The 24,481-nt window shown below is 45.2% G+C and overlaps 1 protein-coding gene across 2 annotated transcripts in view; it reads right to left on the bottom strand.

The window, feature by feature from the left end:
* The window catches only part of LOC146812949 (uncharacterized), a 502,088-nt gene that overhangs the window by 373,658 nt on the left and 103,949 nt on the right, over positions 1-24,481 (bottom strand). The window lies entirely within an intron of this gene.

Genomic DNA, 24,481 nt, shown 5'->3' with positions numbered 1-24,481 from the left:
ACCCCATGACATAAAAGCCTTTTCAACTCTCATTCACATTTTACTTCTGCCCACCACAGCATACAGCACGGAGCACAGTTACTCCACACCAGACACTGCTTCTCTTACACTGTGAGTGACGACATTTCACCTCATTACAAGTGCACGAGCACCTACAGTAAAGCGCACTTCAGAGCCAGGACTTGTGGGTCAATACATGTTCTTTTCTTTGCTCTTTTGTTATTTGTTGTCATTCACTTGTGTTTAAACTGTCTTCGGGTTACGGTAAGACAAAGCCAATAGTACTTCATTTGCACCAATAAGAAGAATACTTTCCAGTGAGGTGCATTAAAGCTAAAACATTTATTTGCCTTTTTCACAGCACTCATCCGTGTTAGGAGGGATATTTTAAAATTCAAAATATATGGGGTGGTCATTTTTAAGTTTAATATTGGTATTGCAAGTACATGGCCACAAACAGCTGCAATCTGAAATGTTCATGCTCTCGCTTACAGAATACAAGACTGGTCCCTAGTAGATGCTGGGCATGCAGGAATGGACAACATGGAGAATACTCTTACTACTAGCATCCATATGTGCTGCATGTCAGATTCAACTGAGGAGTATCCTCCCAGAGTCTACAAACCTATGTATTTCACATCACCTACTTAAGGAAGACACTCTCTTGCCACAAGCCACTACCAGTAGGACTTGCATGGGGCAGGCTTCCCCACCCCCATTCTAACTGGAGGCTGCAACCTAAGTCACAAGATGACTATGTGATCAGGTAAACAATGCAAGAAACATTGATACAATACATTTCAGATGAGGGCATGCCCTCCTCGCCATTCCTAGAATGGGAGGCTTTAAGTTAGTGGTCAGGGACACTTGCATTAAAACCATGATGGGGCCCAAAACATTGTCGGACCTTAATTGGCAAAAGTGGAGTCCTCGCTACAAGCTTCAGAGCTGGAAGATGTAGCAAATCCTGCCGGACACATTGAAAAGATGCTCGCCATCGGCATCCTGAATTGCTCGAGCACCTATGCCGTATAGACTGCAGAGCATATGCGGGCAAATCCCACACTGAAAGCGATAAGGCTGGCAAGTTACTCTTAAGGCTTATTAAGAGCTAGGTTCTCTGAGTGACTTGGTTTGGGGCCCTCAGAGAAAGCATGTGACATTGTCCAAACTGAAACTTCCAACTTCTGGGGATGGCCTGTGAGCACAGGACTTTTTGGGATATTATTTGTCTGCACATATCGCCCTGGATAGCTATCCAGAATTTCTGTGAAACAGGGTCTACATGTCAATAAATCCAAAGCAGAGAATAATGTAGGCTTCTCTTCCTGGGCACCAGGCACTGTGGGACACTCACTCCCTATGTAGTGCCTACAGTTGTTAGAAATACAATCCGACTTATCCAAACTGTGCCTCTTAAAGATTTTCTCATGCATTAAGGTACCTTCTAGCCCAAGAAATACCAGCATATGGAAAGGCTGAGCTCTGCACCTTAGGGGACCACTTCACTGTGGGGGTCATTGTAAAGTCCCCAGGATTTGGCAGACCAGTACAGATTACACAAAGGCAGTGTTCTCCTTTATGCCAAAATAGAAGTGCGCTTAGAACATACTGCAACATCCAACACTCCAAGCCCAACTATAACAAAGACCAATCTCACGGCTATGTAAAGTCCTCCGCCATTATATGAAAGTGAGCCTTTAGCTCCTGAGAAATAAACGGGAGGCTATCACTGGCCAATGCTTTACTAAATGAGACTGAAACAAAAACTTGGAATACCCTCAGAAGATCTCCCAAAATGCCAATTTCAAATTAATTCAATTTCCATATACTCCACAGAGCATACAGTACCCTGCATTGAATCCACATTATCTACACCACAAAATCCAGTGGTTGTCCTCACTGTGACACTGCACATGCAGACATTGTCCGTATGTTTTGGATTTCTCAAAATACAACATTTTTGGGCAGAGATGATGTCGGACACAGCCCATGTTATGGGTCACAAAAATAAACAACTACAAAATTGCATATTGGGTAGTTTTTCTCATTTGAAAAATAAAGTAAAAACAAAGATTCCCAGATTTGACCTTCTTGGTTGCCAAGAGAGCCATGACTGTGTATTAGAAGTCCTTCTGCTCAGCCCCCTTACAAGCAACATGGAAGAGAGAGATCATAAAGTTGTTAGACGTGCACATACTACATCCCTGGCGACAGCAGCGAGTCCCTACAACAAATGGAAGAATTACAGAATGTACAAGGTTAGCTCAGGCGGAGGGTGTTGTATACAAAATCAAAAATGAGATGATAGCCTTTGAATGGATCTGGGGATACACACATATATATATCTGGGATCACACCTTTCACCCATGAGATTTCATGGCAAACCCTCGAGGGACCCTTCTCCCTTCATCTTTTACCACCTTGCTTTCTTCATACCATGCGCAGCATGCATACCCAGGCTGACACATCTGGTTTTAGAATTCTTTAGACGCCCGTTTATTGCTCACAGTACATACATTTACGATCTTGAAATCACAGAATTATGTACTTTCACTTCTTTTCAAAATAAAGGAATGGCTACCAAAATGAATATATAGTTTGAATAACTTACTGAAACACCCAGGAGTGGAAGAGTGACCGAAAGGAAGGGAAACAAAGTTGGAGGCCTGCTCAAGCCACAATAACTGCAGGTGCTGGACTATAAGCACTGTCAAGAAAACATCTCAAATCCAGATGCACCATCCAATCTCCTGGCAGCAGAATATTCCAGAGACGGATATCCATGTCAATCTTTAAATGCTGGTAGAGAACAGACTGATTTAAATACCTCAGACCTATTTCTAGCCTGAATTTCTTTTTATTCTGCACCAGAATAATATTGCTGACAAAACCCCTTGGGTGCAGCTCACAAGGCTCTAGTGCCCCTTTTTACCACAACTCCTGAACCATACCTGAAGTCAAATTTTTGTCCTCCAGAGAAAACCTCATAAGCAGTGGGGCAGGTTCCTTTATTTTGATGGATTAAAATACGATCTGAAACCATGCAATAGGTTCACACACTCATGAATCACCTGAAATCATATTCCAACCATGAGCAAATTGAACCAATCGGCCTCCCACCTGGAGATTGGGAGAGGAAAGCATGTTTATCTTGCATCCCACCTTCCTTGTATGGCCTGTGATAGTGTAGAAGTGTCCCTCTCTTATTTTGTGGGATGAAGGAGGACCTGGGGTAGGTGAATTGCTGTTGAAGTAATAGGGTCTGTAGATGGCTGCCCGAATGGCGAAGCGACCCGGAATCTGATGGCCCTGGGAGAGACCCATTCAAAAAATGTTGCCAAAGAAGAATGGGCCTTGTCCAAAAGTATAAAGATCTACACATACCCTCCAATCTTCCTTAACAGTCTGGGATTTATCTTAGCGGATGAGGGGTTACTAATCAAATCACAACTCAAAACAGCCCCCAAATTTGGGTATATGTGTAATAGCAGAGGCCTACGTCCTTCATAGGATAATCTTGTGTTAGCATTACTTAAAAAGAAAATTGCTCTCTGACCCAAACATACTTCATTCCCATTGAGATCCAAGGCCTCACTCAGTTTTTGGTTGCTCTGTTAAGCAGAGCATTTTGGCAACTGGACCAAACACAATAAACACCTTGGTCCATGACTTATCCGCTCACTCTGTGACCTTTACCCCAACCAATAAAGGCCACAATCTAGAACGGGTGCTATACCCGTCTTATCTGAGATTACAGGCTTAGGACATTCTTCCCTCACTTTCATCCTTGTAAACCTTTTAGCAGAGGAATTAATATTAGTGTATTCATCCAAATATAATGCTGAAGAATTCGGATGATGGATAAGCCCAGGCTCAAACATTTGGGGGGGACCCTCGAGTCAATAAACCCAACCTTAGGTTTTACCCCAGGCTTTAACTTCCATCATCATCGTAATAAGAGTCATTTTAGTACAAATCATCTGTAGCCCGGTCATGCAGCATTTCAAATGGCCTTTAACCTGGACGTCAGGTGTACTATGAATTGGTCTTGCTGACTGGACCATAAGTCACCGCCTTTGGAGCCCGTATTCACCCACATATTCTGGAGGGGGATCCATCATTATATACTTTGCTTTATTTACTCTCTTTTGCAACCTTGCGCACTTCCTTCCCCCGCTGCGGAAATTTACTCTCACCTGTAGGTGTAAAAAGAGTTTGATATTGGCAACTGTTTTTTTAGAGTTTTATAGAGTGCGAACTCGACCTGTAGATATCGGGTATCAGAGGGCTTTACATGAGCACCAGTTTCATTACTGATTGACACATTCATTTTTGTTAGACACAGGGAGATTAAGTGATTTGTCCAGAAACACAGGATGTTGAGCGTCCCTGACAAGACTCAAACCCAGGTCCCCGGCTTCGAGGTTGCCCGCTCTTGGCTACATCCTCTCCCGCTGTTGCATCTATCATCTCATGGCCACATTTTTAAAAGAAGAGGCGGCAGCTTTATCTATTGACTCAGACACCGAGGTGTTCCAAAAGTATTGTGGAGGTTGCTTCTAAAATCCCCCTTCTCAGCTACACACATTACTGCCGTGGTCTCTCCATGCTGGAGAAAAAGTCAATTCTATAAGCCCAGAGAGCTGAACCAACAGAATACGTTTGCGTTGTCAAGGAAGAATCAAAACTATAAAAAATAAATAAATAAAAATAAAAAAGACCAAAAACAGCTGAATAAAAAAATAAAAAACACACACACAATTGCAAACACCAAACTAATGATTACATTATCAAAAGGTTAAATACAAATATGTGTGCTCCGCTTCAAGTCTACATAATAAGGCCTCAAAGTCTAAATAAAAGCAACTAGAAAAAGTGCAGCACATCCTACACTTCGCTTAGGAGAGGCGCGCAACAAATTAACACGTGAACAAACTCCTTCAAAGAAAAGGCTGGCTCAGCAGCATAGCCATGTATATAAGAAACACATGTAAAAGTTTAAATAGGCCTGCCTCTGGGACAAGGGGATACAAACAAGCAAATCCAAGGTAGGAGCCACTTTCTAACCTTGCTCCACCTGCACGGATACAAAGTAACCTGAACACATCAATAAAACCAGTGCCGGCAGACAACATGCTCTGCTAAAGCAATACAAATTACCTAAACCAAATGAAGCCAAGCACTACAGAACACAGATATGCTTGACATACAATGTAGGCACCGAGCATACATATTATAGATGCAAAGCACAGTAACTTAACTAGCAAGCACCTTGAAAAGAAGAAGTTTGTTTTGGGCTTTGCCCATTTATAGTGTTGGTTGTATTTGATTTTGGTTACTATTTCTTGATGGATTGTAGAAAACAGTGTGTTTGAGAGTGTAAATAAAGCAGGAAAGAGATTGTATATTAGAGTCTAGTAATACAATTTGCTGGCTTGCCACTATTAGAAAGTCCCGGCCATCTGCCGAGCTCACCTTGGTGGTTTCTCATCATGCACGGCTGCTGCCCTCCGGAATGCGCTCCCTGCTCTCAATAGTCTTTCACCAGAATTAATGAATAATTGATCAGAAGGCCCTGTGCTCTGGGTTGGTGGTAGCTGAACTCTGCATCAAGACACCACAGGATAGCAGTTGTGCTCTAGAAACTCATGATCTATTTTAAAAGATAAATGAAGAGCGGATGTATTTGTAGTGTCTCCAGATATAGATAATCTTTCATCTTGGGCCACGGTACTAGCTCTGTAGGCAGTGAGGTTAAGAACATCTTAAATTGAGAACCGTGATGACTCGTACTAACCTACCCATCTGAAGCCACGACGCCATTATCGCACAAGTCCTGCAAAGTGCTCAGAGGGACGAAGAGAGGGATTTGCAGGTCTTCAGCTAGACCAGGAGTCGGGGTTACCTAGCCTTGCAAGTCAGAGGTTACCTAGCCTTGCAAGTCAGAGGAAGCAGGTAACCATTTAATCTCTGCAAAACACTTAAAGAAGAATCAAGGCAGACGTAAAATCAGCAGTCGTGAGCTCAAGTACATCCCAGAGTGATCTCTCCTGGACTCCACGATGACACCTGCAACTTCAATATGAAGGGTCCCTCAACCACGACAGGCTCTGGTAAGACTTCTGTGATGTCCAAAGACAGCCATGCACCTGCAGCCACCCAGGCAATCAGGAGCTTGACCTACTGTGCCCCAGAGTCCTTTGGGATCCCAACTTACCCCCAGAGCCACTGGTTCCCTTTCTCCAGCCTCCTGGTCCAAACCTGCAGCCTTCGTTCAAAATCTTCATTCTCTATTGATATGTACTGGCTGCCCAACGCTCTGTTGGGACTCTGCACCCGGCCACCTCTGAGCCACTGAGGGTGAGAGTTTGATGCTGCCTCGTGCACACCCCCTTGCTGGTCATAAACCCCAGAGATTGACCCCCAACTCCAATTTTACCTACCTGCAACTGGCAACTCTTTGCATGCCCCTAGTCTCCATGGACTAACATTGGGCCTCAGTGACAGAATTTGACCTTGGCACCCAGCCATTGTGGCCGCCTTCGATACGGTCTCTCACTACACCCTATGCACAAGACTCCATGACGCCGGCATCCGTGACAAAACCCTGGAATGGATCCGCTCCATCCTCACTGGCCAACCACAGAGTCAGACTACCTCCATTTCTCTCCGAAACCCACAGAGATCAGCTGCGGAGTGCCTCAGGGCTCCTCCCTAAGCCCAAGTCTTTTCAACATCTACATGGACCCACTTTCAGCCATTGTCAGTAACCACGGACTCAACATCATCTCCTACGCCGATGACACTCAGCCGATTCTTTCCCTCACCAACAAACTCTGTTGCCAAGAACAACTTTCAAAATGGGATGAAGGCTGTCTCCACCTGGATGAAGAACAGCTGCCACAAGCTCAATTTAGAGAAGACCAAAGTCCTCCTCATGGGCTCACATCTCCTCCTCATGGAACGACTCCTTGTGGACCGCAGCACTTGGAACTCCCCCCCCCCCCCACCACACCCGCAAACCAAGCACAGAACCTCAGCATCATCCTGGACTAGTCACTCACCACGAGTTGTCAGATCAATACAGTCTCATCATCCTGCTCCAAAAGAACTTCAACTGGATCCCCACCTAGTCCAGAAAGATGGTCACCCACGCTCTCTGCAGCAGCAGAATAGACTACAGCAATGCACTCCATGCCATCATCACCCAGAAACCCAAGAAGCTGTAGAACATTCAGAACACCACCACCACATTCCTCAACTTCCCCCACTGAAGCCACATCACCAGCCACCTGATTGACCTTCACTGGCTCCCAGTCACCAAAAGAATCACCCTCAAGCTCCTCGCACATGCCTATGAAGCCCTACACGACGCGGGACCTGTGTACCTCCACCACCTCCTCGCATTCCATGCACCCACCAGAGACCTCCGCCTTCCCCAACTGGCCCTGGCTACTGTCACATGTCCAAGACCACAGCCAGAGAAAGATACTACTTCTACCTCACAGGAAAGACCTGGAAAACCCTGCCTCACCACCTCAGGCAATCACTGTCACTGACTCAATTCAGGAAGGACCTCAAAATCTGGCTCTTCAACTGAACCACAGTGCCTTCCATGGACCAGCAGCCCCCCTCAAACCTTGAGGCCCTTACGGGGGAGTAGTCACGCTCTACAAGCCATCTGATTGCTCGATTGTAATAATTTCTTAGCTGAATGTGTACAACAAATGCTTAACACAGCCCTCTGATAAGCATGACTGCTGGACCGCAATACCTCAAAAAGAGGGCATTTCATATTATCTAATTTTGCCTCTGTAAAGCCTCTGGGGAGCCACTGGACTTCGTATATACTATACCAAAGTAAGGTATAGAGTGCACAGAGCCAGCTTCCTACAGCGAGCACTCACCAGGGACTTAAAAAAGGCGCAAGTCTTTGGGATCCATTCCTTTGGCCATGAGCATTCGGAGCAGAACGGAAACGCTGTATCACTCATGGAGGACAATATTATTATTATTATTATTAAGCTTATAAAGCGCCTGGTTAATCCAACCAGAGTGTCCCCACGCTAGAACACCACCTGTCCCTAACCCCAACCAAGCTAGCAACATTAACAATGCCCCCGACTTCCAAATCAGCCTGAGGCACTCCTCTGTCCTCCCAACGAACGTTGAAACAGCCAGGTTTTTAATTTTTCCTAAACAGCGTTTCAGATGAGTACATCCGTAGATCCAAAGGCAGATCATTCCATGCCTTAGCTGCCTGGAGGCCAAAGGACCTCCCTCCAGCTCGGGCCTTCGTACCCTGGGCACAATCACTTTGGCTGTGCCCAATGATCTCAGGTTACGAGCGGGTTGATACACAGTCATAAGAGGGAGCAAAAATGTAGGCCCCTTTTGATGGAGAACCCGGTGTCCAAAGCATAGGGCCTTAAAAGTCCCTCTGGCTTGTATGGGGAGCCAGTGGAGTTTCTTCAAGGCTTCCCCCACTGAAGCCCGCCTAGGAATATTCAGAATCAGCTGTGCTGCTGCATTCTGAACTTTCTGCATAATATTCAAGTTCCTGGCGGTCACCCCTGAATAGAGAATGTTACAATAATCAAGGCGTGAGGTAACAAGAGCCTGTACAATGGTTCGTTTAGCATCAATAGGAAGAAGGTCTAGGATTTTACGCAGCATCTTGAGAATGCTAAAGCAGGCTCCAGCTACAGTGGAAATCTGCTCAGAAAAGGACGGATTGCCATCGAACCAGACTCCTAAATTTTTGACCTTAGCTTTCGGGACAGGAATAGGTCCCAATGCCTCTGGACACCATAACTAGGACCAAAGTGAAGGCTGTTTACCGATTACCAACACCTCAGTCTTCCCAGCGTTCATTTGAAGACAGCTGTGTTTCATCCAAACAGCAAGCGCACCCAGACCGCTCTTAAAATCAGAGGCCCTTCCAGATTATGGTTGCTCCAGAGTGACAATCAATTGGGTGTCATCGGCATAAGTCACCAGTTTTACCCCATGCCTTAATACAATATCTGCCAGGGGGTGCATAAAGATATTAAATAAGGTCGGGCTGAGAGCCGAACCCTGCGGCACCCCCTGCGACAGAGGGCAAATACTGGATGTAAAAGGATGTTGAATAACCTGAAATGTTTTGTTCTGCAAAAAGTTTTTCAACCACTACCAAATACTGCCGCCGACCCCGGCCACCATCAGCCTCTCCAATAAAAGGCCGTGGGAGACAGTGTCAAACGCAGCACTCAGGTCAAGAAGGATCATTGTGGCTGTCCTACCTTCATCAACTGCGGTTCTCAAAGCTTCCGCAGCCAGAAGCAGGGCCGATTCCGTACTATGAAGTGGCCTAAAGCCGGACTGAGTGTCGTGAAGGACCTGGCTATCTTCCAAGAATATGGACAGTTGGTGGTTAAGGTGTTTCTCCGCAATTTTAGCAACAAAGGGGAGCAGAGAAATAGGTCTCAGATTTTCTGGAAGGGCAGGATCTAGGGAAGGTTTCTTCAGCAGGGGTACCACCATAGCATGTTTCCAGTTGCGGGGTACCAGCCCCAAGCTGAAGTAATAGTGCGGTGAGAACTAGTGCAATAGCCTTCTTCCCGAATTGCATACATTTAGGTGGCATGGGGTCCAAAGGGGACCCGGATTTGACCGCATCCATCAGTTGCAGGATCTCGCTTTCCACAGGGGGGAGGGGGGGTGAAAGACAAACCTACCCTTAATATCGTGATCAACTGCAGCAGGGACAGGAACAAAATCCCTACTGCTTTCTGGAAAAGTGGCATAGATCTGATCTATCTTGCCCAGAAAGAAATTTGCAACCCTGTTGCAGTGATCTGTAGACCCAGGAAGAGCTGTCATCACCCGTTTTAAAGAGGATACAATAATGAACGCGGAGTCAAGGGGACTCTTCTCCTCAACATGGACAGCTTGCGATGTTTCAAGGGCACGATGGATGCAGAACCATGGGACCGATGTGAGTACATTCCAAGCCTTATTTCAAGTCACAGAAGAATAACCAAAGAGAAAGAAAATATTGACTAACTCTCCACACTCTTCTGCTCAAAGGATTTTAAAATAATTCTGGTCAAACAACGAGGTAGAGAAAATAACTAAGTTATGTTGTGGAAACTATTCACGACCGTCCCATATACTTAAGAGTGGCTGGTGATAATATTTAAATGCTTTGATTCTGGGGCCAAGATAACATTAATTCACAGAGATTTCTACTTTAAAATGTTGGAAAGATTCACTAAATTGATTAAACCAAAAATTAGGCAGCCAACTTATGGGGGTATGCCTATTATGCTTGAACAATATATCCATGGTGAGCTAGAATTTAAGGGTAGACTCACTGCGGATAAAATGTGTGTCCAGTAAAGCCAACAAAATTGTTAGTTGATTTCACCAAAAAGAAATAGGTCTGATCATGGAACCCAACAGCGAACCTCCCATCAGATTGAGATTGGTCTTCTACATTGTTGGCATTTACCACTAAAGTGCAAACAACAAAATAATGAAAGAACTCCCTTAAGTTTTTGGTGGTCAACTTGTATGCCGGAGACGAAACACTGATGAAATTGCTTCAAAAGTCATAGTTAATTGAGTTGTGAGTAAAGTAAGGGATTCCTATAGCGATAAAGATGTCATGTGGGCAGATTTAGTAAAGCTCAAAACACTGGGTATATTTGAAAAAGCAAAAACCAAATGAGTTGGCACAGTAGTCATGACACAGGTGAAATTAGGTTGTTCATCGACCTCAGAGGTTTGAACAAGTGTGTAAAGGTAGACAGATAGTATTTCCAGGAAGTTATCCTCATTGATAAGAGGTAAGATTTTTTTCAGTATTAGACCTAACCTCTGCATACCCTCAGATCGAACTTCAAGAGCAATCTTACAATCTAACCGTATGTACCACTCCTTTTGGAGTATTCATTTACATAAGAATGCTCGTTGGTCTCTTTTCTGCATGAGTTGTATTTCAGAGAGCTATGGAACGAGTGTCGAAGAGTATTGCAGGTATTACATTATGTCAGGGTGATATTCTGATTTTGTGTGCCTCAGTCTCAGAACCCGACTGAGCTTTTTATGATCTCTAGCTGAACGGTTGTAAGTGTAGGTTTAGCAAGCATGAAATAAACTATCTTGGACATAAGATAACCGAGAAAGGGATCAAGCTAAAAGAATAAGTGGTATAGAATGTCTACAGAGTGATAAGGCACGTAAAACTAGAATACAACCAATGGTCTTCAGGATTTTACAAAACAAACCATGGCAGGATGCAGCAGTTGACATTTTGGGGCCGGTTACAGGAAAGTAGTGACAACAATATGTCATTGTACTGGTGAATATGGTTTCCAGATTTCCAGAAATGTGCATAGTTATCAGTATAGGAATAAGTGTATGGGTTACATTTCTAAAAGAAAGATGGAGGATTTCTTGAAAGAGTGTGCTATAGAGACATAAGAGAGCCCCTGTCACCCAGAGGTCAATGGGATGGTGGGGACATTAATTAGGGTACTTAAAGAGATCATACAGCTAGCCAAGGTCAATGGGAAGAACTGGATAGATTCCATTGAGACAGAGTTGCAGATTGACCCCCCCCCTTACTCAGTTACTAGCAAAGGCCCATTCAAACTATTTAGGGACTGAAACCCAATTCAATATTGTGTGCTTCAGGAGTGAGTAATAAGAGTGAAATTATTGATACAAATGATGATTGGAGAGATCAGAGATTATAAAATGGAAACAATGAATAGCTTGTTTGACAATAAACATGCTATGAAGACAATTACAGTACAATATGGGGATCTGGTTCAGATCAGGCGCCCCAAAGGCAAGAAAATGGCTTCAAATTTAAAAATCCAACTTCGGTAATCACATTTTTAATGATTGCAGTAAAGACAGTGTTGGGTCTGGCCCTTTTTTAATAGGGTCACCACCAGATGTTTGCCATCTGTTACTGATCTTGGTTTTGTTGGCACTTTTTCCCTCCTAACCAGTGGTAAAGTTCTTGTGCCCTCTCCTTTATGGTAAAATTGGTATACACTCAATTGAGTTATTTAATTTACCTGTAAGTCCCTAGTAAATACCACTACATGTCCCCAGGGCCTGTAAATAAGATACTACTAATGGGCCTGCAGCACTCATTGTGCCACCCACTAAAGGACCCTAGTAAAACATGTTTCAGGTATGTCACTGCAGCTTGTGTGCAGTTTTAAACTGCCATTCTGACCTTGCAAATTAAACCTTCTGCAGGCCTAAAGCTTCTTTTTTAATATTTATAAGTCACCCCTAAGGTAAGCCATAGAAATAACTAGGGCAGGATGCATTGTATATAAAAAGTGAGATATGTGGTTTTAAGTTATACTTGTTGGGACAGTGAAATCAGGCATACATTTTGAATGTGCAGAGTCGCTCATCAGATTACTCTTGGGCCAGTGAAAGATTCATAAGCAAGACTGCACCTCTCTCATGCTATTAGCAAGCATAAGAGAAGCGACAGGATTGGCCTGAGCAGGCTGGTTTGATGCTTGCTCGGGAACAGGAAGCCTTGCCTTTTCCCCACCCGGCCGTGCAAGACTTACTTTAGAAATGAAGACTTGTTTGTTTGTTTGGTATAACGAGAATATGTGTGAAACCTGGCATATGCCATGGAATTTGTACAGATAGATTGCCATCATGTGAAATAGTTCTAGATCTTATGACTAATGGAGCTAGTATCCTATGGAGCTGGTGAGATGCTGTCGGTGGATGGGCCACCTAGGAAATAATCCTATATCAAAAGAGAACTTGACAGAGCATCTTCTTTGCCACCCCGATGCAAACTAACATTTCAATAGCAAGGCTATACTTACACCAGTCTACCCAAAATGTGAAGAAAGTTATACTTGGTTTAGGTTCTGACAGTCCATAGGTTGTTACAGTCTCTATCTGATGTAAAAAGAACATTGATTGGGCCATCAGCTAAATAAAGAACGCCTTCGATCTCAGGACCTTTCTAAACACTTACCACATTATCTGAAATCTGGACAACATTGGAGATTACTTTTTAAACTTACATAAATCAGGATTTACCGCAACCAAAGGCCTAATGAGAAGGCCTAAAGGAGTCTAGTGCTATTAATTAAAAATAACGTGGGGCTGACTACATAGAGGACCACATACAAATCCTCAAATAGCATTGCACTGGTTACTTTCCACTGAAGGACAACAATCCTAAATCACATGTATAGAGATACACAGCACTGGCTGCAGCAGCAACTGTTAATAATAAAGACTTTCTTCTAAAGTGAATGTTATCATGCACTACATTTACCATAATGCATCTGGGATTAGTGTGTGCTGGTATGCCAGGCAGTGCGCTCTCTGCGTCTTTATCAATGCAGAATGGATTTAGTTTGGACCAATATTCAAATTCATCTAATCAAGGTTTACACGCCAGGCAAGAGACAGCAAACAACGCATACATGTATTGAACCAAATTTCATCTCTAGTAGGTCTAACAACAAACACAACTGTTCTATTGACCGAGGGCTTTAATAACAATGAGGATGGACACGAGGATATTTAAAAGGAAAAAAGCAAAACCGACCCAGCGGAATGGTCAGTTCCAGATTAGCTGACCTGAGGTTTCACCATCTAAACATCAGTCGCTCGAAGGGACTGACCAGCACAAGCAATGAGTATGAACTCTATCAATTACAACTGTGTGCATGCCACGGACTTCAGCAGCCTCCAGGAATTCAAAATAATATATACACCAGAGATCAACCGCAACACATAATTCCAATTAAAAGAATACGGGAACTTAAAGCGGATAAGCATGTCAAAAATGGAGATATTATAGTAATGTGGAAAAAGAATGGTCTGGAACTATGCCTTTAATCAGGAAGGACGCAAAATCTGGGAATAAACACACATTACCAACTTTATGGGTGCACAAAACTTACACTTGCAACCCCGATTTGAGACATTGGCACTTGCACACAGCTTCATTTTCCTGTCCATAACCGATATTTCAAAGCCGAGTAAGCATACATTACAGTGCTCAGTCTTCGAATTAAAAACCCAAAAAGAGATTTCCGAAAAATACTAAGACATCTCCTGAGGGCGGTGGTGACGTCATCAAAAGTTAGAAACATCAAAAATCATAAATCTGTCCCATTGTGGAATAGGAAACAGTAAAGGTATTTAAAGCTGGCAACAACTCACTTCTTAGGACCTGATTACGAGTCTGGCGCGGCGATGGCAGACTAGCCACTGCCCCCCCGGCGCTCCGACCGCCCTATTACAACTAGGGCGGGACCTACTCTATATAAACTCTGGTCAAATATTACCATCATTGAGAGGCTCCATTATGCAGCCGATTTACATAAAGCACCACAACACTCCCAGACACCTATCGGCTAATAAATAACATTGCTAGATGCAGACAGGAAATTTGCAAGGCTTCGGTTGCATCATAGACACACTGGGCAGAGCGATTTAAGAAAGTAACATTGCATAAGACTTCCTCCTCCCAAAAATGTTCAACAATGGATAATGCTGTGGTCCTAACAATCTTAGCGCATAAACCTTGCACAGGTGAGACAACTCGTTTCGCATGTTTTGTCAATATTTCAACCAGGGCGGTTGACTGCTTGTGGTGCCCAGTGAAACAATCTTTTTTGGTGTGCCCCCCATATGGCATCTTTCTCCACAGATTCTCTCACTACCACCCTCCAACTTGCACATGCATTTTACTTGTTTCACAGTGCTACTCAAACCAGTGTAGAGTGTGAGAGCACTTTACATCACACACACTTTATAGAGACAATGAAATAATATATGTGCAGATCAGTCTAGGAATTGTTGCATAAAACAATGAGAATTAAAAGGTGTAGGAATCAATCAATTAATATTTATAAAGCGTGGCTAATGACTCGATAGGGTATCCAGGTACTTGCAAGTCACGTAGGCAAATTCGAATAGCCAGATCTTGAGGGCCATTTGGAATTCCAGGAGTGAGGTGATGGCCCAGAGGTGCTTGGGGAGGCTGTTGCAGATCTTTGCTGTAATGTGGGAGAAGGAGTGTCATTCACTTCTGCTTCGGTAGATGCAGGGAGTATGGGCAAGTAAAAGGGAAGTGGAGCGTAGTCTTCAACATTGGGTGAAAGTTCAGGCAGTGGTTAACGTACACAGGTCCTTTTTTGTTTAGAGCCTTGTGTGCATAGATCAGCACCATGAATTGGCATCTCTTTTGTACGGTGAGCCAGTGGAATTGTGGGAGGTGGGGTGTGATGTGGGTTCGTCTGAGAAGGTCGAGGAGGAGTCGGTCTGCAGCGTTCTGTATGGTCTGAAGTCTCTATAGGTGGTGTGCAGCAATTCCTACATAGAGCGCGCTGCCATAGTCACAGTGCATCTCATGTGTAGGGGTAGCCACCTGATCTTACATAGCATGCGAAGAGTGAGGAAGCAGGTGGAGGAGACAATGTTGATCTATGATTTCATGGTGAGGTTGTCAATGATGACTCAGAGGTTTCGGGTGCGGGTCCTAGGTCTGATGGCCACCTGGAGCCGTTCCATGTGTTGCTGCTGTTGCCAAAGATCAGTAAGTACTTCCATCTTGTCTGTGTTCAGCTGCAGTCAGTTGCTCTTCATTCAGTCTGCGATGTTGGTCATGCATCTGTGGAAGTTGGTTCTGATGGTGGTGGTAGTCGGTGAGTGAGAGGGTGAGTTGGGTGTCATCTGCAAAAGAAATTATGTTGGGACCATGGGATCTGACGACGTAGGCCAGTGGTGGCAAACATGCGTTTAAGAGCATGGGGCTCCGGGATAAGCCCTGGGGTACACCATCAGTGATCTCCTTGGGTTAAGAGGAGAAATGTGGGAGGTGGATCCTCTGGTTTCTTCCGGTGAGGAAGGAGGTGATCCATCTGACCGCGTCTCCTTGGATGCAGATGTGGTGGAGTCTTTCGATCTGCGTGTGGTGGGATATGGTGATGAAGGCTGCCTAGAGACTGAAGTGGATCAAAGCTGCTGTTTCTCCTCAGTTGAGGAGAGTTCAGATGTCAGTGGCTGCGATCAGGGCGGTTTTGGTGCTGTGTTTGCTGCGGAAGCTGGATTGGAAGTCGTAGAGTGCTAGCTCTGCTTCAGGTGTGTCATGAGTTGCTTGTTGATTCTCTTTTTTAGTATCTTTGCTGGGAAAGGGAGATTGGCCTGTAGTTTCTAAGTTTGCTGGTATTGGCATGTTTGCTTTTTTTGTTTTTTTTTGAGTAGTGGTCTGGGTTCGGAATGTTTCCAGGCATCAGGAAATGTTGAGGTAATAGAGGAGTTGAGTAGGGTGGCGAGTTCCTGGTTGATCCTTTGGTTCCTGAGGTTGAAGATGTGGTGTTGGCATGGGTTTTTGGGAGCACTAGAGTGGATGGATTTCATAGTGGAGGTGATGTCCTGGTGAAGAGGATGCTCCAGGTGGTCAGTGTGTGGCTTGTATCAGTTACAGTGGTGGTGGATCTATCAAAGTCTGTAGGTGTGCGTTGGTGTTCGAACTTTCTGTATATGGTAGCAATCTTGTTGTGAAAGAAGTGGACGAGGTTGTCGCAGAGCTCCTGTGAGGGTAAGATGTTGTTTTCTCTGGCAGTCAGTTTGGAGAATTCCTTAACGATGTTGAAAGGTCCTCTGTGCTGTTGGCTTCCGGTTTTGATGCGTGTGGCAAAGGCTGTCTTCTTTGTTATCCTCAGCAGGCTGTGGTAGAGGTTGAAGGTTCAATCAATCAAGCATTTGTAGAGCGCACTACATACCCGTAGGGTCTCAAGGCGCTTGGGGGAGGGGGCCGCTACTGATCGAACAGCCAGGTCTTGAGTAGCCTCCTGAAGGTCAGCAGGTCTTGGGTCTGTCGTAGGCTCAGTGGGAGGGTGTTCCAGGTCTTGGTGGCAAGGTGGGAGAAGGATCTCCCGCCGGTGGTTGTTCTTCGGATGCGTGGGACGGTGGCCAGTGCGAGGTCGGCGGAGCGGAGCTGGCGGTTGGGGATGTAGAAGGAAAGTCGTTTGTTGAGGTAGGCTGGGCCGGTCTTGTGGAGTGCCTGGTGTGCATGGATGAGGAGCTTGAAGGATATCCTCTTGTTGATGGGCAGCCAGTGCAGGTTTCTCAGGTTGGGGGTGATGTGGCTGTGGCGTGGTACGTTGAGGATCAGTAGTGCTGAGGCATTTTGGATGCGTTGCAGTCGTTTGGATGTGCCCTTGCAAGCGCGCCCTTACCCCTCCAACTGTTTGCTGTTCCATTTCGCAGTTCTGAGTACTTGGGTGCACCGCCTGGCCTTTTTGGATGATTTTCTCTGGATGTTGCTCTTGATGGGGACAATGCTGTCTGTACAATTGTTTTTTACTACCTGTTCGAGGTTGGTGGCGGTAGCAGGGTTGGAGGTGTTGAAGACGTTCGACCAGCTAGAGTCTGAGATTTTGTTTCACCTCCGGTGGGGGACACTGGTAATCTTGGGGTGGCAGTGGGAGGGCTGGAGATGCTGAAGTGGATGGAGTGATCAGGCCATGTGATTTCTGTGACATGGCTGTATGTGGTGAGGTTGCTGGAGGTGAAAATTGTGTCCGGTGTGTGTAGGGAAGTGGATGATCTAGGTCAATCCAAGACTGCTCATACTGTCAAGAGGCGTGTGGTGTTTTTGCCATTTGGGTAGTCGATGTGGAAATTTAGGTCACCGTGGAAGATGTAGTCCTTGAAGTCTAAGGCTAGGAGTGCAATGAAGTCTGCAATGGTGTTGCAGAAGCTGGAGTTTGTGCCTGGGGGTCGGGATGCAAGGGTGCCTCTGATGGTGGTCTTGTTGTGCGTGTGGAGCTTGAAGTTGAGATATTCCATGGAGTGTTGGTGTTGCCAGGATGGTGGTACACTGTATGGTCTCTTTGTGGATGATGGCTGTTCCTCCTCCCGGCTTGTTGGTGTTGTCCTGGTGAGGGATTTTATATCTGTCAGGGATCGCTGTGGCAATGTCTGGGCCGGATGTGGGGTTGAGCCAGGTCTCAGTGAGGAGGATGATGCTGGGTGCGAGGGTGGCAAAACATGGCATCCATACTAGTAAGCAGTATATTTTAAGAGTGCTTGGTCTGGAGAAGCATAAACTCTAGATTTAACAGGCATTGGAATAGCCAATAGGTCTCATCTATGCAAGAGCTACTGACTTTGGCAATGTGTTTTAGCCATTATGTACACAAGTGTGGCTGCTGTTCAGCATGGCTAAAAGTTAGTGCTGTGGAATGGTAGATTGGAGTGGGGTAGATTGGAGTAAGGTAGATCGGGACAGTCTGGAGATAAGTGGAATGGGCTAAATTGGGGTAGAATGGAGTGACCTAGATTGAGGAAGAGTGAGGTAGATTGGGTGGATTATATTAGGGTACAATGGAATGAAGTGGGGTAGATTGGGGTCATTTGTAGTGAGGTAGATTGGGGTGGAGCAGATTGGGTACAGTGAAGTGGGATATATAGGGGGTAGAGTGGGAGATATTGGGGTAGAGTGGAGTGGGGTATGTTGGGGTAAAGTGGAGTAGATTGGAGTGGAGTAGATTGGAGTGGGATACATTGGGGTATAGTGGAGTGAGGTAGGTTGGGGTGGGGGAGGAAAAGTTGATTGGGTAGATTGGAGTGGGAAAGCATGGAGTGGGTTATGGTAGGGTAGATTTGAGTGTAGAGGGGTACACAGTACTGCTAGGATTGAACAAGACCTTGCTGAAGACACTGCAGGTTCTGCAGAATGCGGCAGCTAGACTCTTGTTGGATGTACCTAGGGACCAGTCTGTCGTTGAGGGAATGAAAGCATTGCACTGGCTCCCAGTTCAGCAGCGAATAGAGTTCAAGGCGCTATGCCTAGTCCATAAGGCTGTGTATGGGGGGGGAGCTAAGGAAGTCCAGAAGCTCTTCAGTCCCTACCTCCCGGGGCGGACACTCAGGTCATCTACTCAAAGCCTGCTGAAACTTAATCGTGTCTAAAAAGCCAGATGGGGTGGTAGAGCTTTTTCGTTTCATGCGGCCAGCCGGTGGAATGAGCTCCCTGGCTTTGTTAAACTTACCGAAAGTCACCAAGTTTTTAGAAAACTGATAAAAACACGGCTTTTTGATGTGACCCGGTGTTAGATGGAGTGGTTTCTCTCTATGGACTAGCGCCAAGGCGCCTCGGCATTTGTTCGCGCTATATAAGTGATGATCCTATCCTATCCTATCCTACATTGGAGTGATATAGATAGAAGTGGGATAGCCTGGAGTGGAGTGAGGTAAATTGGAGTGGAGTAGAATTGAATACAGCGGCATGGGGCAGATTGGGGTGGGGTAGAGTGGAGTGGGATGTATTGGGGTAGACTGGGGTGGGCTAGATTGGGAAAGAGTGGCATGGGGTGGATTGGTGCAGATTGAAGTGGGGTAGACTGGAGTGGAGGCAAGTAGATTGGAGTGGAGTTGTTTGGATTGGGGTAGATTGGGTTGAGTGGAATTGGGTAGATTGGAGTGGTGTACAGCAGATTGGAGTGGGGTGGGGGTAGAGTGGGGGCGAGGTAGATTGGAGTGGAGTGAAATAGATTGGGGAAGAGTGGAGTGGTAGATTAGGGTGGATTGAAGTAGGATAGATTGGAGTGGAGTGGGATAGATTGGAGTGGGGAAGATTGAAGAGGGATGATTGCAGTGGCGTGGTTTGGATTGGAGTGGTGTTGAGTGGGTTGGAGTAGATAGGTGGAGATTGAGGTACGGTAGATTGGAATTCAATCAATCTAAAGCAAAGTTATGAGGACCACTTTGTGTAGGGACAGAAGATAGTGTTACCAAATCTGTGCTGTTCTGGATAATGTAAAAATTCAAAAACTAGGTGCTAGGAAGCTGTGTGTCCAGAGTTACATCTTCAGCCAGTGTTGGCTTTAAAGTCAAACCCACTTTATATTTTGAGAGTGTTGAGCACATGACAGTATCAAAGGAAAAACTACAAGAGCCAGAATGCAGTGTGCTTCAGGATAAAAATACACTACTGCGTGGGAAAGCACACTGTAGGGTGTCTCTGCAGCCTTGTTAAAACAGGCATTTGCAATGCAATAGGTCTCGCATTTGTTCAAGTTAGAGCAGCTGATGTTGAAAATAACAATGTTTTGACTTTTATTTTTTTATTTTCAGTGGTGTTATATTTGCGTAGCACTAGTTTAAATGGTATTAAAAAAGCAAAAGTAAAAACCATTGTCATTTTCAACACCAACAGCTCTAACTTTAACAAACGTGGGATCTATTGCATTGGGAATGCAATCGGTCTCGCATTTGTTGGAGTTGTAGTTATTGACATTATAAATGCAAATGTTTTTTACTAAGCCATGTGGCAGGGTGCAGTACCATATGTTGCCAACGGAGGTCCCATGGGACCTCTTTTGGTCACATATAATACTGCACCCTGCAGAGTTGGAGTTCTTGGCATTATAAATGCAAATGTTTTTTACCTAGCTAAGTTCCATGGTGCAGTACCATATGTAGCCAAAAAAGGTCCCATGGGACCGGTTTTGGTCACATATGATACTACACCCTGCAGAAGATATGGTAAATCCACCCTACCCATAATGCGCTGCAGGGTAGACCGTACCACAAGTATATTCAAATAGCTATGTCCATAGGGGAGATGGCCCTGGTTGAGAGGTCGGAGGCTATTAGGGAATGCTTAGATTCAGGCGGCAGAGCAGCTCTGATTCTATTAGACCTCTCTGCCGCCTTCGACACGGTGCCGCATCGTCAACTTCTGACCCGTCTCTCCAATATTGGAATCTCCGGCTTGGTTTGGGATTGGATTGAATCCTTCCTAGAGAACAGGACACAGCAGTTATGGCGGACCCTGTTTTCTTCACCATCAAGAAAGGTGACTACAGGAGTCCCCCAGGGCTCAACTCTCAACCTCCCTTCTCTTCAATATATACGTTACGCCACTGATCTATCTAGCGGAAGAGCTGGCTGCAAAGATCATAGCATATGCAGACGATACCCAGCTCCTCTTCACGTGGAAGGAAAATGACTTGTCCCCTGCTTTAGCCAATAACTGTCTGGCAGCAGTTTTTAAGTGGCTGGCGGGAGCTCAGCTTAAATGCAATGAGGAGAAGTCTGAGGTTCTCCTCTATGGGTCTTTCCCTCTGCACTTCAGGGATGGCCTTTGACCTATGGGCTTCCCCATGCCCCAGTCAACCGGGTGCCCAGTGAAGAATTGGGGGTCTGATTCAGCGATTCTGTTGACTCGCGCTCTCATCCTGTCATGCCTAGATTACGCCAATGCTTTATACATAGGCCTCCCTGGTTAACAGCTATAAAAGTTACAGACCATCCAAAATGCAGCAGCAAGAGTGCTGTTGGGCGTTCCGGGCAGGGCCAGTACAAAGCAACGCATCCGGGATTTGCATTGGCTCCCAGTGGGACAGCGTGTCCTATTCAATGCGCTCACCCTTGCCCATGGTGCCTTATATAGATCTGCCCCCCCCTACCTCAGGAGACGTTTTGAGTTCTATGTGCCTCATAGACATCTACGCTCCGCAGGTCAATGCCTCGCTACTATTCCTCGCTACCGCCTTGCCAGAACTGGGGGTAGCTCCCTCTCTTTCAGGGTGCCCAAAGCTTGGAATGCCCTTCCCTATGAATTGTGCAGCACCCAAGACCTCAGGCTGTTAAAAAAGTAGCTAAAAACCTTGCTTTTCAATTAACATCCAGCCGTGTTCTACACCTTTCTGTCTCCTATCACTGGTTCACGCGCCGGGACACTCCGGAGTAGCCGTGAGCTCTATAAATATCTAATAACATAACATAGATCTCGAATTTGTTAAAGTTAAAGCTGTTGGCGTTGAAAATAACAATGTTTTTTACTTTTATTATTTGCAGTGGAGTTATTATATTTGCATAGCACTATTGCCAATAGTACAAAAAAGCAAAAGTAAAAAAAAAAATTTAAAAAATGTAATGCCAACAGCTCTACCTTACCACGAGTACATTCAAATAGCTAAGTCTATATACACAATTAGTAGCTTTGAAATGTGACAAAATAATTATTATATTGATTTCAGATTAATTTGTACTTTGCGCGGAGCTGATGAAGGGACATTTATAGACTGTCTCATATAAATGCGAGATGTGCTAGTGAGTACAGTAACCAGTGCCAGTCTTGCTTGAGGATGAGGCCTATGTCCTGCTTGAAGCCCTTTAAGAAAATAGTGCTCTGAGGCTGTAATTAAAACCTAGGGAATAACAACACATCTAACGGGGGCGGGGGTGTCCTCATGGGAGGTTACAAGAAGAGACAAGGTGGTACTAAGGAGGGACTACCAAGCCTATTGACCAATGAAAAGCCACCATTTAGAAAGGACAGAGGCCAATATAAAGATGGGTGGAAAGTGGGCGGAGCTTTAGGCGCATATCCTTAATACAGCACGTCTTGAAGACCTTAAAAAAAGTCAAATCAATGACTTACTGAATGTTTCTTTGGCGGGTATTATTAGTAAATCAGTCAAGAAGGGGTGATGGAGGAGATGGCCTTCACAGATGCAAGCATTATCAACCATCATAAACGGTAGGGTTCACTAGTAATACTTTTTGGCTAGAATAAAGAGTATATGGGGTTTGAGAACATAAAACCAGCTGCCATCCACACCCCGGAGGTAAATAGACTGTGCGCAAGAGGTACATATTCAACTGAAGCGGACAACAACCATTGGCAAAGCCAATATGTCTTGCCTATTCAAAAGCTATTGGTTTGACAATGTGCTTTAGCCATTGTATAACAGCGTGGCTGCTGTTCGGCATAGCTTAAAGTTAGTGGTTTGGAGTGTAGTAGATTGGAGCGAGAGACTAAAGTGCGGTAGATTGGGGTTGAGTGGAGTCTGGTAGAGTGAAGTAGATTGAATTGGGTTAGATTGGAGTAGGGTAGAGTAGACTGGAGGTGTGTGGGGTAGAGAAGAATAGGGTAGACTGATGTGGAGTAGATCGGAGTTAAGTCAGATATATTGTGGTGGGTGGGTTGTGGTAGAGTTGGATGAACTGGGGTAGAGTGGAGCAAATTGAGGTACAGTGGAGTAGGGTAGATTGAAATGACAGATTCGAATGAAGTGGGGTAGATTGGAATAGAGTTGGGTGTATTGAGGTAGGGTGCAGTGGGGTGGAGTGTAGTGGGGTAGATTAGGGTGGAGTGGGGTAGATTGGAGTGGTATGGGGTGGGAGAGATTGGAGTGGAATGGAATAGACAGAGTGGAGTAGAGTGGGGTATATTGGAGTTGGGTGGTGTAGAGTAGGTATATTTGAGTGTAATGGGATAGATTGGAGACGAGCGGGGTGGAGTAGGTATAGTGGAGTGTAATGGGGTAGATTGAGTATGAATAAGGTGTGGTAGAGGGGTGAGATTGATTGGTGTAGAGTGGATAAGACTGGAGGGTGTGGGGTAGACTGGAGTGGAGTAGATAAGTGTAGACTGAAGTGGATTGGGACAGTTTGGAGTTGCATGGGGTAGACTGGAGTTGAGTGGGATACACTGGGTAGATTGAACTGCAGTGGGGTAGAGTGCAGTTGGGTCGACTCGAGTGGGGTAGATTACGGTGGAGCAGAGTGGACTAGATTGGGTGTACTGGGCTGGGGTAGATTGGGGTCGATTCGAGTGGGATAGATTGGAGGGAGGTAGATTGGAATACAGAGGGGTAGATTAATGTATTTTCGGGTGGAGTGGGCCGTGTGGAGTAGGGTAGATTGGAGTGTGGTAGATTAGTGTAGAGGGGAGTGTTGTAGATTTAGTGGATTGGGGAAAGAGGAGTGGGGTAGATCAGAGTGGAATGAGCTAGACTGGGTCCATTGGAGTGGGGTAGATTGGAGTAGAGTGGGGTAGGTTGGACCCATTGGAGTGAGGTAGACTGGGGTAGGTGAGTGCGGAGTCATGTACATAGGGGTGAATTGGAGTGGGTTAGATAGGAGTGGTGTGAGAAGTTGGCCTGGCATATGCTGGTCACTAGTTATAGTGGCCACCTTGCACCAGTCCAATTCAACTCTTATGGTAGATAGGTTTAAGACAACCTTTTAAAGAAAGCTATCCTAGTGGTGGCTGTGGAGAGCAGCCTTCAGGCTAAGTCTCTGAGGAATGTAAAGCAGCTTGTTTTACCTTATAATATCTTGAATTATCAAATGAAAGGACACCACACAGGTATATACATCAAATATATATGTATTTATTTCTAGACACTCTACTAATCTCTTTATGAGATTAGAAGCCAGGAATACATTCAAATATCAATGTTTCACAATAAGTTAAGCACAAATATGGCTGGGGCCCTAGGGGCGTACCAGACCATATACTAAAAAAGAGGTTTAGGAAAGTCGACTTGCAGAATGACAAGGCCTAGGGCCTGGGGAATCGCTGGGGCTTCACTACTGCAGTGGAAGCAGGTAAGTAACAGACCCACGGGAGACGCATGCAGTGTGTGAACACAGCCGCTGGTTCCCTATTGATTAC

The sequence above is a fragment of the Triturus cristatus genome, chromosome 7, assembly GCF_964204655.1.
Source record: "Triturus cristatus chromosome 7, aTriCri1.1, whole genome shotgun sequence".
Classification (NCBI taxonomy): Eukaryota; Metazoa; Chordata; class Amphibia; order Caudata; family Salamandridae; genus Triturus; species Triturus cristatus.
Note: the sequence above shows the minus strand (reverse complement) of the source record. Positions and strands in the feature narration are given on the sequence as shown.